This window comes from Dipodomys merriami, unplaced genomic scaffold (assembly GCF_024711535.1).
Source record: "Dipodomys merriami isolate MVZ:Mamm:240054 unplaced genomic scaffold, mDipMer1.0.p SCAF_10, whole genome shotgun sequence".
Lineage (NCBI taxonomy): Eukaryota > Metazoa > Chordata > Mammalia > Rodentia > Heteromyidae > Dipodomys > Dipodomys merriami.
The window spans coordinates 48,104,731-48,121,946 of record NW_027202271.1 but is presented as its reverse complement, the minus strand read 5'-3'; the positions used below and the strand labels follow the sequence as shown (position 1 = coordinate 48,121,946).

Here is a 17,216-nt window from a genome sequence, read left to right as displayed (position 1 = left end):
AGGTGTCTACAACACAGTAGACTATAAATACTTGCTGCCTAGCTGAAGAAGGGAACAAATCACCCTTGGAGTAGCAAGATGGTGGAATGGCCTTGCCTCAAGCTCAGATACTTGTGATAGGGATAGAGCGATGGGTGGGATAGAGCGATGGGTAGGGAGGTGATGCTTCACCTTACTTTGATTTGGCCCTGTAATATTCCAACCTCATTCTCTTCCAAGAAAAGTGAAGGAACGGAGGAAAGGTAGAAGAATGAAGTGAAAAAAGAGGAAGGAAAAAAGGCAAGAAGCAGAGAGAACAGGTTAGAACCCTTTGGTTGTCCATCAGGGGAATTTTGTTAGAAGGGAGTATCTCCTGACAGGCAAGTTCTGGGCCTTAACCTGGAGGAAAACAGAGGTTTTTCTTCAGATTCCACTGTGGCTCTGAAATGTAATATGTAGATTTCAGTGGTTGAGGGTAGAATCAGGACAGCGAGTCTGGCCTACTAGGTCACACTCCATGGAACTTATTAGTGAAAAGTCATTTTCTACTTAAAAGCAGACACTGACAAATTTCAATGCCAGTAAATTAAAGGTTTGACTTCAGACGCCAACAGTACGGCAGAACTGAGAGGCAGCCGTACACCTGCCTACCTTGGAACTTTATAAATAAATTTGCAATGATCCCTTCCCAAAGGTCAGTCTTTATTATCCCCTGCTAACTAGAATGTGAGGGAGAATTTAAGCAATTACAAAGATAGCCGTTGAGAAAAAAAAAATCTCCTGGTTAAAATCCTATTTAAAGGATGAACTTTCTGAGAACTCATTTTACTGTAAAAACTGAACAAAATTAAGCCAACGAGGAGTCTAGCTCTGCTCCATTTGTTGCTTCATACAATGATGAATCCAGTAGAAGCGAAGGTGATTCCTGTCTAAATATTTGTCTTCTTTTAAAGCAGCGTTAGAATAAATTAAGCCTTGCTGCCTACACCTCTGAGACTGTAGAGAAAGCAAAAGCAAGCTACGTCTCTGCCACCTCCATCTCCTCCTGGCTACTATTTTTTGTCCTCTATCCATCTATCACAACTCTGAATCAATCTCCCATGCTAGGACAATTAATAGCTCTTCTCTACTCCTGTCCCCAAGCATTTTAATGAGGCCAGCGTTGTGGGGAGGAGGGACCTCCAGTTTCAGTGTGATACCCCACTGCTTCTCAGAAATTCCTTCATTTCTATCTACCCAGCTTGCTGCCCAAGATCTCCAAGAAGATATTTGTTACCAATCTTAACTGTCCTACAGGCCTTGCAAAGGCCTGCCCTTGTACTGGAATACTTCTAGTACTGATGACAATGGCAGTAGCAGCTGAAATCTAAGCTGCTAAGCCATCTTTAAGTGTCCTCATCTTCTGCCCCACCTTCTCAGTAGGCCACAATACTGCTGACTGTATTTCAGAAAGGAGCATGGAATGTAACCTCTCTGCCATATTCTCATCACTATGCCCCAGATCCTCACTTTAGTACTTGAAGATCTGGAAAATTAAGAAATCTTCATAATCTTTTCTCTCTTGCTCCTCCTTGTGCCAACAGATATATTTTCCTATGTTTGGCAGAATGATCCATCTTAGAAAAATAGCATATTTCCAATCACTTACAACTTCGATTTGTTGAAAACAGAACAAAATGACATCAAAAAATGGGAAGGATGGTAAGGGGAAACAAAGGAGGAGGCAATAATGCTTGATAAGAAATGTACTTATTACCTTGCTCATGTAATTGTAACCCCTCTGTACAGTATTTTTACAATTAAAAAAAAAAAACCCTACAACTCCATCATGTCCATTGGTTAACTATTTCCTACAAGTCTTAAAAAAATCTAGATTCCTTTGCTTTGTATTCAAAGCATATAGCCATCTGTCTTATCATGTCTTTCTCAGTAATTGTCTACCTTCTTTTTTTCCCACTGAATTTACGCTAGCTGCTCTACCATATTGAAATTCTCAGCATGACTGTGGTATATCTTTATGAATGATACTTTCTCAGCCTACAACAATCTTCCCAATGTCTTTATTCTGCATACTTCAGTAATCAATATCATCTTTTTAGGTGAAGCTAGGCCCAGTTACCTTATAGAGATTTATTGACACCTTCCTGTCTAATTTATTGTGGTAATCCATTTCCCTGTCACTAATTTGACAGTGGAGTCCTTTAGGACAGAATTTCTTTTACATATCTCTCCATCTTTAGAGCATGGCACAGTTCCTGACATATAGAATGAAATCAATAAATACCATATTAATAAGTGAATAAGTAAATCAGTAAATACCATATTAAATAAGTTAATGAGTATATCTTATTAATCATTGACCTTTAATGATGGTAATTCATCTAAGAAAAGACTCCCACTGTTATTTTATTTCAACATCTGTCCCATTAAATACAAACTTTTCATGAATCAAAGTATTCAACGAAGTTATAGTATAAATCTGGACAGTTAATAAGCTAGCTTGGTGGCTAACAAGTGCCTTTTAATTATAAAACTTGGCACATTTTTTGTGATTTGAGAGAAAGTATTACAGATTGCCTTAGACATTTTTATAATTTGGACACATCAGAAAATATAAATAATATATGTGTAAATCTCCACTATTTTCTGGAGTTTTCCAGACAAAGGGGAACAAGCCAAGCACAACAGTCTCCCTTTTTTTGCATTTTGCTTTCAATGCAGTTACTCATAGTAAAAAATGAGGAAGAAGAACTGAACATATTAATGGACTATCCAGAAACAAACTAAACTCAAAAATAAAACTGAAAAATGTCGACTAACTTTTATTGATATCCATAATTGTTCTATTTATGATTAATTGTTATTGTTAGTCTAATATTTGTTGTTTTGTTAATGTCTCACTGTGCCTAATTTGTGGTTAAAATTTGTCATATGTGCCATAAGTTTCAGGTAGCTGTAGCAGGCTTTGGAACATAACCTAAACTGGTAAGTGTAAACTATTACATTTTCTAATTACAATCTTAAATTAAAAAGACTGGTCAAATGAAATGTGAGATGCTAAACAGGGGAAGGGTGAGAGAGTTTTACAGGAAGGTAATCCTTTCTATATTATATCCTTTATCATTTCCTCAGCCACAGTCTTTTCCTAGGCGTTCAAAGACAAAATTCAGTATAACAATAAGTGAAAAGAAATCACCCATTTTTCCTCTCCTATCCTGGAATTTAAGACTAAAGCCACATGAATAATACCCAACATATGATTAAAAAATAAGTATAAAAATAAATATGTGTTCCCTTTTAGCAAATATGTTTTTTTCTAGAAATGTATCATGTTTATAGAAAGAAATGCCATACCCAGAATCCTTTATTAGTATTACAAAAGCTAAAAATAAAAGTTTTTATGTCATACCTATTACCCATGCCACTATTGAGCTATTAATACATCTAGTGCAATATTTAATATGATCATGTAAATGCTAACATAAAATAAGATGCATATGTTAAAAGAACTTACTCTTTAGATTAAACCTAATGATTAAAATATGCACTGTGCATCCATAATCAGATATTTATGTCTAGTTGCAGTTGGCTTAAGATTGAATATAGCTTAATGAGATAGAGTTATAATAATAAACAATGAACAAGCTTCATATGTCTTGCTCATCTTAAGAAACTTCTGGGAGTCCACCAAAAATAACCACCAGCCCTGTAATTGTGTATTTGTGGTTTGAAAGAACACTGAGAGATGAGAGTCAAGAATAATGAGTCTCAGAAGATTCAATTGGCCTGGAAAAAGTAAAAAGGACACAGCTGGATCTTAGTAAGACTGGGACTGAAGTGTACAACACACAGAGATCTGGTGGGATGAGTGAAATGAAGACAAAACAAAAGGAAGCAGGCTGAGTTCCAGTTTTGACTTGGATGCCAATGTCTGTTGGAGCTACCTACAACTATTTGAACAAGGACAAGGACACAGTCCATCTACAAGTTAATCATACATTTGGCTGAGGCCTTCATTAAGTTACTTGCGGTCAAGCAACATGCCTTAACTGTCTAGCGACCAGGAACACAAAGACAGCCATTTGCATTATTCAGCACTATAGCCCATATTCTATCTGCTCACCAATGAGTGTGGCTCACTTGTGCAACACTGATAATAATTTCAAATGACTGGTGATGGACTTAATATCTATTATTCGTCAAACCTGAGGTTATAGTCCACCGCCAGAATTCGCCAATCTATCTGGATCTATGTTTGAGTATGTTTATGTGTGGCTTGACTGAGGTCCCTTCACTATTAATGTTACCTTTCAGTTCCTTGAGTTCATCATCAGTCATCTAGACCTTCCAGAAATAATTGACCCTTTGAGATAATTTTACCCAAATGATATTTCCCTGCCATGTAAAGTTTTCATAAAACCTATCTTGAGCTGGTGGCTCATATCTATAATCCTAGGAGGTGTTAATAGGGAGGATTTCAAGGCCAGCCCTTAAAAACAAGTTTTCAATACCCCATCTCAACCAATAGCTGGTCACAATGGTTCACACCTGTCATCCCAGTAATGGTGGACTGGCAGACATACAAATAGGAGGATTGCAGTCCAGACTTGGCTGGGCAAAAAGTGAGACCCTATTTCAAAAGTAGCCAGTACATGAAAGGGCATGGCTCAAGCAATAGAATAGTAGCCTAACAAGCACAAAGCCCTGAGTTCTTGATGCATGTTTCAGTGCTCAGAAAGTGCTTTTGTGTGTGTGCATGTGTGTGTGTGTGTGTGTGTGTGTGCGCGCGCGTGCGCGCACATTTCATACTATAAGATGCAGTCATCCTATGAGTTAGGCAAGGGATATATCACTTCTGCATTACAGATGACATAAAGAAGCAATGAGAAACCAAGAGACAAAACCAAGTTGAATCCTGCTAAGTATCTAGGTTGACAGTAGGTCACAGGTCTTTTGTTGCCCAGTAACTCATAATCCCAGATGCTTCCAAGTTCTGAGGGCTATATCTAGGATCTTAGATTCTGTAGATGGAACCCACATGCCAGGCAAGTGCTACACACTTCTTCCCATTCTTTTATTTTATTGTAAAGATGCTGTACAGGGGAGTTACAGTGGCATGAGTAAGGTAATGAGTACATCCCATTAACTTCTTTAAGAAAACCTTACTTTTAAAGCCTCCATTTTATTCAGGTGTCTAAACTAGAATACATATAAGCATTTTTAAAATTATAGGCTATCTTCTAAGAAGTATACCTTGCCTTGCAGTTCCATGAGGGCAAAAGTTCCATTCTTTCATTGTTAGAAACTCATTAACTCTTGGTTAACTTTGTCAAAAAGAAGGAAGAAAGAAAAATAATCAGCAGATGGCTGAAACTAGAAAGAAGCTACTGTAATGGATATGGTATATACAGCAGCAAATAGATAGATAAATAGATAGATAGATAGATAGATAGATAGATAGATAGATAGATAGATAGATAGATAGATAGATAGATAGACAGACAGATAGATAGATAGATATTGATATTGATATAAATAAAATGCTGCTTTTAAACACACAAAGTCTTCTTGCTCTGCCCAGCAAGAATAAGTGAGAGGCAAGAATTTCTCTAGTCACCATAGAAACTAACCACTAATGTTTGCCTTGCTGTCTTTGCTATCAGGTGTCTTTTAATTTCTTGAGCCTTCCATAATATGGCAGAGTACAATATTAATCAACACAGCAGTGAGCCTGTCCTCCAGAGAGCAAAGCAATGTATCTGCCATACAGTGGTATCTCTATTTTACCAAATGAGCTAATTTACAGTGGTCTACATTTCTTGGTTTCATAAGTGAAGAGACCGTAGACCTTCAAGCAATAGACATATGCCAAAGGAAATTAATTTAATTCCTGATGAATATAGTTAAGATGTTCTGTTTACCTTTGGCAAGATTAAAAACACACAAAAAGTAAGGGCAAAGACTTTAATGTCTATCTGTATTTTAGTATATTTCCTACCTGGATATTTTTCAAGGGCTCAGTGGTAAATATTGACATTTAATCCGTGCTATAATGTAGCACTGCTGCTAATGAATAAAGAAACTGCCTTATCTGTGGCTGGGATACATTCCAGAGGCTTGCAGGAGCATTTCTCAAAGCCTTGTCTACAACTGGTACTGAGTCAAGGGTTGGAAGTAGCCAACCACCGCATAACAGGCTTAGGGATGTAAGTGAGCGTTTGGAAATGTCTACAGCAATAGTATGGATTCACGTGATGATGAACTCAACAATAAAAAGTTGAGTGCACGTGTTTTGTATGCCTGGTGTTTCTAAATTTTGTTCTAATCCAATTTTTTCTTTATGTTTTTCAAATAATTAACCTATAATCGATCACAAATTAAAAGAAAAACCAAAGAAACATCCTTCTCAATAATCAAAGTGCTCAGAAGGAAGAATGGTATAGTGTGAGGGGTCAAACAAGCTCATGGGCCACATGAACAAGGTACTTAAATGTTCCATGTCTCAAAGACCCCCATTACATCATCTGTACCTTGTGATTCTTTGAGAAAATCCAATGAGCATTGACTTTGGCATCATTGAGCCCTCAGTTTGCTCAGCTTTATAACAGCCATAGCAATTTTGCTGTCAGTGGATGGAACGAAGCTTAGATTATGAGTAAAGACTGTAGCTAATGCTTCTTCAGCATCTGATAGAACCTCTAAGCCATTATTATGATAGACAGCATCTTATACAGAGTAAGTTCTCATTAAATACTAGGCTTCATATATTCTCATATGTGAAGGGCATCCTGAAATATCATGCCTGATGGTGATCTGAGTGGCCTGGGACCTCTCAGCCTGACCCTGCTCTACATAGGTGTTCTAAAATCAATGGAGACCCAGGTAGAGATGATTAGTACAACTCATTCTGCCCATCAGGGAACAATTCTCCTGTGATATTTACATCTGGGAATATTCTCCTTTGGGCTATCTTTGCATTAAATCATATAGAGCTGGGAGTAGCAACTCACAGCCATGACGTAGGAAAGTAGAAGAGTATTTTCTGAAACGTGGAAGGATGAAGAGAGAGAGAATCTTAAAAAAAACATTTCTTGAGGAAATAGTTATAATGGAATTGTGGAGGGGTGTGAGAGAGTGTGTTTGTGTGTGTGCGTGCACACACATGCACATGCATGAGCACACAGAAGAACTGGAGCTTCAACTCAAGGCTTCAAGCTCTTGCTGGGCATTTTTTGCTCAAGGCTGGCACTCTACCACTTGAGCCATACCTCCACTGCCAGCTTTTTGCTGGCTAACTGGAGATAAGAATCTCACAGATTTGTCTTCTGAGCTTGTGAGGAACTGAAACCCTCAGATTTCAACTTCCTGAGTAGTTAGGATTGCAGGCACAAGCCACCAGTGCCTCCCTATACTGGATTGTTTAAAGGTTAAGAAAACCTTTTACACAACTTTTACATTTACAAAATGCAGTGAATTGATTTAATTCTTGAAAACCATGGCAAGACCCTTTCCTTCCCATTTCACTCATAAATAAGGCTGAGAAATGAAATGTTTTTCCACACATAGACTACTAGTGAAGGCAATCTTAAACTCAAACCCAGTCCTTCAAATCCTAAAATTTGCCCACAGACAATACCAGTAAAGCAAGTTACATAAAAGAAAAGAATACTTCAAAAGAGTGTCTCAGAAAAAGAAAATAGTTTGATGTATGAAAACCCTTAAATCATGAATATAAACCTTTATGGAAAAAAATACAATAGACAACCAAGAATGAATATATGGATGAGACGTGGATAGAAGAAAAGTAGATGTGTATCTAAAAATAAAAAGAATATTAGGAAAAAAATGTTCAAAGGCCTACAGCTTGTGTCTCAGCATAACAAGATTCAAAACCCACAGACACAAATGAAGAAGGGAGAGAATGGAAAAGCTGACAAATGTTCCTAAATGGCCTCACTGAGAGAAGGCAGCCTTTGAGAAGTCAGACCAACCCCACAGTGAGCAGGCACCTTCAGTAGCTAACCTAACCTTACCCTCTAGCCCACTTAACCATTTCTACTCTCGGGACATCTCCAGAGGTCAAGGGAAGAACCTCTCCTGTCAGATAAACTTCTCCAGCCTGTAATCTCTTCAGTTCCATACTTGATCCTTGACCAGAAGTTGGTGATCTTTCCAAGAGCCACACCTCAAATGTTCTCCATCTTCTAGATCTTTGTGTGAATGAAATGCAGGTCTTGACTTGAAATGAGATTTTAAAGCAGCAAAGGGAAGCAGAGAAGGCAGGGCGCTGGGCATTTGAAGGCAATAAGAAGGAGGTGCACCTGTTCACTAAAGGTTGCCAGTGCTGAAGGCGCTTTGTGGCTTTTCACGATTTTCCCTGATAGGAGCCAACAGTTCTTGACTATGTATTATGCTAAAAGACGTGTACGTGGGCTATGTGTGCACAGACAGGCACACCATGAACAATAGCAATACTGACCACCGCGGCCGATGCCTACTGACCTTTCACCGTATGCCAAACACTGTGTTACTGGCTCAGCATCCCATTTAACCTTTAAAGCCATCCTGTGCAGATGTGTATGATTACTTTTCTCATTTTATACTTCAGGAAGCATGTCAGTTTACACATCAGGAATTGTTTGCATAGCTCGTAGACGGTAGAGCAGGAATTCAAACCAGTTAAACCAATTCCAGTTTAACTATTATGTCTGAATGCTAAACTTGAGCTGCAGTGTTTTCTTTATAGTCACACCATACAGTAGTACACTCATACACACACACACACACACACACACACACACACACACTCATACATAGACACACACCCAAATACATGCACAAAGGCATCCTTACAAGGAAGCCAGTGCAGTCTATCCCCAGCATTTTCCATCTCTTGATTTACCACACGCTAAGCACACACAAGTTGGATTAAGAAGGAAAAATGCAGCTGTTTATCTTCAGAGAAGATAAGAACCGAGGAGGGAAAATGTGAAAAATGCAATCAAATCATAAGGGTAGAACATTTATCAAAGGCAGACTCGGAAAACATATCCCTCAAAAGTAGACAAGGAAAATGTAATCTGCAGATTGAAGGAATTGCTCTAAATTCAATAAAAATGTATAAATCGTGTAACGGAGATTTCTTCCAAATTCTAATGATGACCATCTAAAATCTCTAGAGAGAAAAATGCACCCTGTATCAAATAATTACACTGACTTAGAATATACCTATTTGCTTCTAGGTCTGCATCTCATAACCCTGAATTTCTCCAGTCTATGCTTTTCATACTTGAACAGGAGTGTCTGAGGCAAGTGAGAATGTTGAGGGAAAAGGGGTAAAAAAAAATAATAAAGCCTGGTATAAAGTATAAGCTCAATAACTTCTCTCAGTCAGGAAAGAGCAAACATGGCACACTGATCTCAAATATTATCTTTACTCAAAGGCAAGCACGATAAAACATTTAAAATAATACAGCAATCATGATACAGGATAGAATAGAATGTAAAATAGTGTTGAATATCTCAAGGTCATATATGAAATTGAAATGGTGCTGCTTTGGTATCTCTTTAGAGTAATACTCATAGATCTTGAGGAATCCTCTCTGTCTCTCTGTCTCTGTCTCTGTCTCTCTCTTTCTCTCTCTCTCTCCTATCATTTTTATTTTCTGCCTGAAGCATTTGGACAAGAATGCACGTATGAAAAAGTATATATGGATAGAGAAAAGAGAGATGGGAGAGGGGATAGATAGATTCGTGTATATGTAGGTGTTTGTCCTAGGTCATGGACTGGTGATCTTCCTATTTAAAACTGAATCTGTCCAAGGTGGATTATGATTTTTCTCCATGTTAGCAGGAAATGTACATGTTCTTTTGAAGCTGTAAGCTTTTCAACTGCCTGTTTGCCTATGGACCCTAGGAGTAACTGAAGGGGAACTGGTCCTCCCCTTATGCTTCATCATGGCAATCCTGCCGTGATTTGCATTTGATATGGCTATTTAATCTAAAACCAAAAGTATGATATTTTGTTCTCTTGCATTTGTCACTTAACAAAGTTGGAAAAGAAACTAAGAAATGACTCATCTTGATGCCCTACCTCTCCTATGCTGGCCTTGCTATCATCTGGGACTAAAGAAAGTGTTTTGAAAACCAAAACATACCAACTAAAAATGAAAGTGAGACCTCAACTTACTAGACAATAAAGGAGAACATAGGGCACTCATGCGCACCAGAGACATCTCCACCCAATATCTGAATGAGCTGGCCATCACGATCTCTATGGCAATGTTGCTCAAGTTAAAGAGAGGGGAAACTTAGAAATATTCTTGACTTAATGATTGTGACCTTTCAGAGAACAGATGAGTGTTCAAGCTACCTTATCCACCCTGAGCAACAATTATAAATAGAAAAATCTTTGTCAACCTGGACAAATTGGCTAAAGAATTTATTTCACTACAAAACCAGAAAGGACTATGTGCTGGAAGAGATTTCAGAAAGAACCACATCCTGGAAGAGATTTCAAGGCCTAAAAACGTTCCTATTTTGCTTGCTAACACTCGTGAGCAAAAGTTCTTTTCCTTTCCCACCAACCCCCTCTGTCAATGCTTGATTCAACATACACCTATGGTAAAGTGGCACAGATACAGGCTCCAACTCCAGGGGGAAGAGACTTTGTATTGTGTATTTCAATGGATGAGCATGGATACCAGCTGAGAGACACTTTGATTAATTCATAAAGGGAGCTATGGTCATATCACTGTAAGTTGACACTACAGTACTTCACACTTTCCTCTGTCAATGTGACTATATATTTATTTGTCCTAGATGACTCTTGTAAAAGGAGTCCTAGACAGATATTTCTTAACAAGATAGTCAGTATGGACATTTGCAGAAAGGCAACCAGTATACAATCCACTACTGTTTAGTCTTACCTCCCCTCAAACTCTCACATGCATGGTGAAAGGTCAAAAGATCAAGGAGAAAGCTATGTGATATGCTTTATGACATTTGGTTGACTAGATGAGCCTCATTCAATACAAAGATTTATACTCAGCATTTAGGAAAGAATAATCCAATCAACAGAACCCAGCCAAATTATCTTGATTTCTTTTTTCTAATAAAAAGCCAAGGAGCATGTACCATTTGAGGAACATCAAAAATATATGTATATTTAATGAGAATTTTTATCCTTTGAATTTCATTTCTGATAACCTAGGAGCTATTAATAAAAAATAATTTTGAACTCTCTCACTACATGCTACTTAGAGTAGTAGGAATGGCCCAGTGGTGTGTTGAGAAGGGACACCCATTTGAGTTGACAAAATCCACCCCAGTAATCCCCAAGAGTGAAATTTCTAAATGCTGTAATCAGAAGTTGCTGAGTATTTGATTAAATACCCCAGTCATTTGATTCCCAACCTACTTTCATTTCTTTTATCCTCCCAACCCCCACTCCCCAACTGGCAAATAAGAAAAGTTCTACCAAGAACTCGAAGAAACGTGTATTTTTATTATTATTATTGTTATTATTGTTATTATTATTATTATAAAAGTACTTTATCCTGCCATCCTGCTGTGAACCAAATGGGCTGGGCTTTCAAAATGTTAAGCCAGCTTAATGCCCAGTTGGTGGCACTGGAAAAATGTAAGGCAGGCAGCCTTATTGCTATTTTGTCCTTTAACTGCCAACTAGAATATGATAGAGGAGTTAGGAATGAACAGAATAGATACATCCAAAAAGGATCCAGAAGAATGACAAGAAAGCAAGGATCAATGTGTTATTGAACCAAGACACTGCATTCTATAACACTGGCATATTTCCACAGAGTATTTCCACATTGGGGATAATTATACCTCAATTAATTGATACTTCTTCCCCCTAGATATTCATATTTTACAAACCAGTAATTATGTGGTAGATACTCATCATAAAATATGTTTAACCTTAAAAGAAAATGGTTTTAACACCTGACTCAGACCTGTACAACATATATTTAACTTAATGGAAACTGTATTTTAAACTTACAGGGTTAGCAATGTTCAACACATTTTTACTTTCTGGCACTATGATTTGAACTCAGGGCCTAGAATCTGGTTGGTTAGTGCTCTGTCATTGAGATTCAAGGGGTACCTAGGAGTACAGGTATAAGCCACTTACGTGCCCAATTAAGCATTAAGGTTTTTGAGCTACAGAAAGAATACTCCTATTTTGGTCAATAAAGTATTATACCAAATGAAGTGGGTTAGATCTTGGGCTACCACACAGTGTGTCCCCAAATACCTGGAAGTTTACCTATGTCCAGCTGTCCAGCTTCTCCTTCATCTTACTATTGTCTTCTTTTTGGTCTTTTATTGATCATGGGGCCTGGGCACTGTCCCTGAGCTTTTCTGCTCAAGGCTAGTGCTCTACCACTCTGAGCCACAGCACCACTTCCAGTTTTCTGGTGGTTAACTGGAGATAAGAGTCTCACAGGGTCTTTTCTGCCAGCCCAGGCTGGCACAAGCCTCAGATCTCAGTCTTCTGAGTAGCTAGAATTACAGGCATGAGCCACCAGCATCTGTCTCTACTATTGTCTTTTCTACTTCTTTATTTCTTTCATATAGACATTTCATTATTACAACAGCAAATGCAAGAACCACGCTTAATCACAAAAATCTTTTATTTCCCCTTTTAACTATAGAGTATTTGAAAGTGCATTATTTGTGTTTTCAGTTGCTTATATTTAAAAATTCACATATCAGAAACAAAGCCTCAGCAAGAATTATAAGAAATGGCCTGTCTTTTCTCCAATAAGAATGATAATTTATGTAATTTATATTTTACTTAAATATATTCCATAATATGTTATGGTTTGTTAAGCTACAAAAGATGGAATAAGAATAAAAATAACTTTGTATATAAGCAAGCTCATTAAGTAGCACACTTTTAAGCATCTCAAATTGTTCCTAATCTAGACAATGCACACAGGATTAGTATATTATAGACTTCCGCATCAAGCTGATACTTGTAAACTTGTGAAGAAATAACGACAAACTCAAATATAATTTCATGGGATATGATGTAAAATCTTACCTCATCCAATGGGGAATCCAAAATCTCCCACTTTCCAATTACTTTATTAATAATGCAGCAGTATTTAATGGGCATCTTTTTTATAGTACATTTTCTCTGGGTACAATCATTCAGGATATTCACTAGGTGATCCAAGCTTATAATATCAATTATGAACAATTCTTGTTGTTTTGGCCAGTCTGAAAGTTCGGGTTAAGAAAAAAAAATAAGAAGAATTTTCTACTGCCCAATAAAAAGAAAAAAAAATCCATATTAAAGTTTCTATTCTCATTACCATGAACTTACCAGCATTTTATATATCTTTAACTTTCTTATAATCAAATTCAGATCACACAAATGACTATAACTCAGATTATATCTATCTCTAGACAGAGCAAAGTAGTAACTTTTAAGACTTAAATTATTTTCCTCAATCATCTAGTTGCACAAATTCATTATAAAAAGGACCAATTTACCACTTTGCTTCACCCAAGGAAGACAATACTACAGAACGTAGGTCCCAGGGTAGAACCATCAAGTGCTACCTGGGGACAGATGAGCATGCTACAGTGTGAGCATGAGTGACTTAAATGGTTTCCATCATTTTCTGGCTCATAAAAACCACCCTATATACTCTCTATTACAGGGTGCAAAAATATGCCCATGGAAGCAAAACATACTTTCTACCTTTGAAAGTCAACTTCCAATAAATAAATCTCTTACCTTGTAGAAAGATGGAAGTGTACCGTGCTCATGATAGAATGAGGAATGCAGAAAATATTCTTGAGTTGACTTCCCGTGGGATTTCTCCTCCCAACCTCAAAACACACTGGCTGCCTGCACGGAAAGAATGCTAAGCAATGCAATAAAACAATGACTATGCTATGTGTAGTTTTTCAAGTCTGAGAAATCTAGAACTGTCAAACCACTACACAATCAAGTAGCTCAAAAAATTATAGCACAAATTAGCTGGAAAAAAATATGCTGTTTAACCCAAGAAGGTCAGTGATAGGCTCATATTTTTTAGAGAAATTATGTAAATAAAGTTTTATTCTTAGGAGTTGAAGGGTTGCTGCATCTCTGAATATAAAATCACTGAATCTGAATTATAGACAAAATGTCATGAGTCAGGCATCAATGGTTCATTTCTATAATCCTAGCTACTCAGGAGGGTAAGATCTAGAGGATAGGGTTGAGGACAGCCTAGAAAGAAAGTCTACAAGATAAATCTAAGAAAAATAAATAAGATTCTCTCTTTTTAGTTTTTGACAGTACTGGAGTTTGAACTCAGTGCCTCATATTTACTAGACTCATACTGTATAATTTTGACTCACACCCCTACCTTTATTTTTCAGATAGGGTTTCACATTTACATCCTGGCTAGTCTGGATAACAATTAGCCCCATTTACACTTCCCAGAGAGTTAGGCTGACAAGAACACCATGTTGAGCTACTACTTAACCTGACATCTAAAGAACACTTTGTCTGAGATGTCCTCAAACCATATCTTCATGATCTCTATCTCTCTAAAGAAGCTAAGATTACAGGCAGGATCAACCTGGTTGGCCAAGTGAGATAATTTTATGTGCTCAAATTCTGATTAAATGAGCTCATTCATTTGTTTGGGAAAAAAATCACTAACTTTCTGAAAGTGTTGTTTCAAACTACACTTGTTGCCAATCTACATTTATTCTCAGGTCCATGTGTCATATTTCTTCAAGCTTAAGAAAGAAAATCAATGCCCCAACTCACCTTTGGAAGTATTTCACTGCCAAGCCTCCATGGTTCTATGAGATCCAATAATCCGTAGCTCGGTATTGATTTTTGTATGACACCTGTAGAAACAGCTTCTCCTTCCTTTCTAACAAAATACAGCAACAAAAACCGTGTAATTTCTGAATGACTTAAGCACAGGCTACTAAGCACAACTTCAACCTGTAAGGAAATGTAGTTTCTATTTTCTCAAGATGTTAATATTGCCTTATTTTTCTGAGCCACTTAACAAGGACTACTTAAAGACTATGTGACCATCTATTTTAAAAGATCATTTGAATGCAATCTCCTAGGCTTCCTCACAACTAACTCGTATACCACCAATAGCATTTGTTTCTCTGAAGGAATTGACACAGTTAGAAGAAAAAAGTATCAAAGCTGAAATTCCAATTTTTAAATACCTCCAAAATCAAAACCTTTGTTGAATATGGGGAAGAAAACCCCACAATCATGTTTTGAAAATATAAAACTTGGTAAGACCTTGATGGGGTAGATTGGAGCCTATCAAATCCTAGTAGAGGATGGGTTAGATCGGGAGGGTATTATACATCATGAAAAGTATTTTAAATGTGGGCAAAACTCACTGGCTTTCTCTCTTCCCATTTCTCCACAAATACAAACCCACACACACAATAAAACCCAAAACCACCCCACCTAAATTAAATAAGGATCAATCAAGAAGTCATGTTTCCAGTATTCTTGACACACATGATTTAAACCTGAAAAGTATGGGAATTCACCTTGGTCAGCATATCTCAGCATCTCTGAATACATTTTCCACAGCCATTCTGAAAGAAGTGGCGTACCTACAGTGGATAAATATTACTTCTTCATTTACTTCAATAGCCTGAGAATCTGCAAAACAAAAATACAGTGTTGAAAGAAAAGTTCATTTTATGTTTCCTCTACCCAATAAAATTCCTCAGGAAGGAAATCCAAGGTGGATTATTTTTCTCAAGACCTTATATGACATGTGGTTAAAAGTGACAGGACCCAGCTGCACTCTGACAGGCTTAGTGTAAAGAGCCGACAGACATAAACCTGCAAGAACAACTTCCCTGCCACAGACACTTAAGCTCCCATTAAAACCTTGATTTGCTTGTCCCTTGATTAGCCTTTGCAACCATTGAGGGCTACCCCCTTTCGAGTTCATTATAAATTACACTGCTCTTCACAATACTGTTGAGTTGGGCTTCCATTTCACTGCAATACAGGCATTCTGACCATTCATCGGACCTGTAGACATTGGTTTTCTTTATAACTAAAGACTTGGGTCAATCCAAACTCCAGTTCTCAAAGAAGAAGTTCCATTGTTTATCAGGCCATGTCTACACTGGCTGAGCAAAGCGCTCTGTTCAGAAGGAGAAGCGCCTTTGGCAGCTAGAGTGCACATAGCTGACCCATGGATGCTTGGGTGTAGCTTCTTCACCTAATTGCTCATTTCCAATGAAATCACTAAGCACCGGATGAAAATGACCCAACATGATAGAAAAGCATGATGCAATGGTTACTCTAATTTATTTATTTATTCAATGTGCAATTCAATGGAGCTGTGAGAAGAAAGGTGTCCCCCTGGGGTAGAGACAATGGGTATGGTTGATGTAATAATTGATTACTCCACAATCTATTTAAGCTCAGTCACTCTTTCTAAAGAAGACAGTGTTGGTACCTTAACTAGCATAGAACTCCACCTTACCACTCTAATCTTGCAATGATGGAGAAAAACTATCAGCAGTCACATAATCGAAATGATTATTTCAATCTATGCAAATAATTGAAAAGATTGTTTCAATCTCCAGAAAGGAAAAAAAATAGCTGGTCAAAAGGCAATCAATATTTGGGAGGCAATATTTACACTCTCCTGACTTACATGGTCAAGATTTAGTACCAACCATGAGCCAATTCTATTTTAGCACTCCCAAATCATCCTGAACAGAGATTTTTTTCAACCAATTTTTAGAATAAAAAGAGGTTTCGTGGAAATGTTCTTACTAATAGCTATGAAATTACAGGCTTTCCCTTCCATCTACCCAAACATACTCTACCCTGTAAAATAATAGATACTATATACTAATCACCTTTGGAATTTTGCCAGTCTTTCCCATGAGTGAGTTGACAGAGTAGGACCAATCTGCGTGGAGGGAATAAAGCCTGTGTGCGTGTGTGTGTGCGTGTCTGTCTGTCTGTCTGTCTGTGTCTGTGTCTGTGTGTCTGTGTGTGCCAGTATGGGGTTTAACCTCAGGACTTGGGTGCTGTCCCTTAGCTTTTTTGCTAAAGGTTGGTGCTCTACCACTTGAGGCACAGCTTCACTTCTGGCTTTTTGCTGGTTAATTAGAGGTAAGTGTCTTATGGACTTTCCTATTTGAGTTGGCTTTGAACCCCAACCCTCTGATCTCATCTGCTGAGTAGCTAGGAT

At 37.6% G+C, this 17,216-nt stretch overlaps 1 long non-coding RNA gene across 1 annotated transcript in view; it reads right to left on the bottom strand.

The window, feature by feature from the left end:
• Positions 1–15,651, bottom strand: part of LOC138805680 (uncharacterized) — a 61,509-nt gene extending 45,858 nt beyond the window's left edge. The window contains exons 1-4 of the long non-coding RNA XR_011365619.1: positions 15,541–15,651; positions 14,780–14,888; positions 13,751–13,864; positions 13,049–13,227 (exon numbers count right to left, since the gene is read on the bottom strand). This is a non-coding gene — a long non-coding RNA (uncharacterized lncRNA). The remainder of the gene's footprint in view (positions 1–13,048; positions 13,228–13,750; positions 13,865–14,779; positions 14,889–15,540) is intronic.
• Between the last annotated feature and the right edge of the window lie 1,565 nt (positions 15,652–17,216).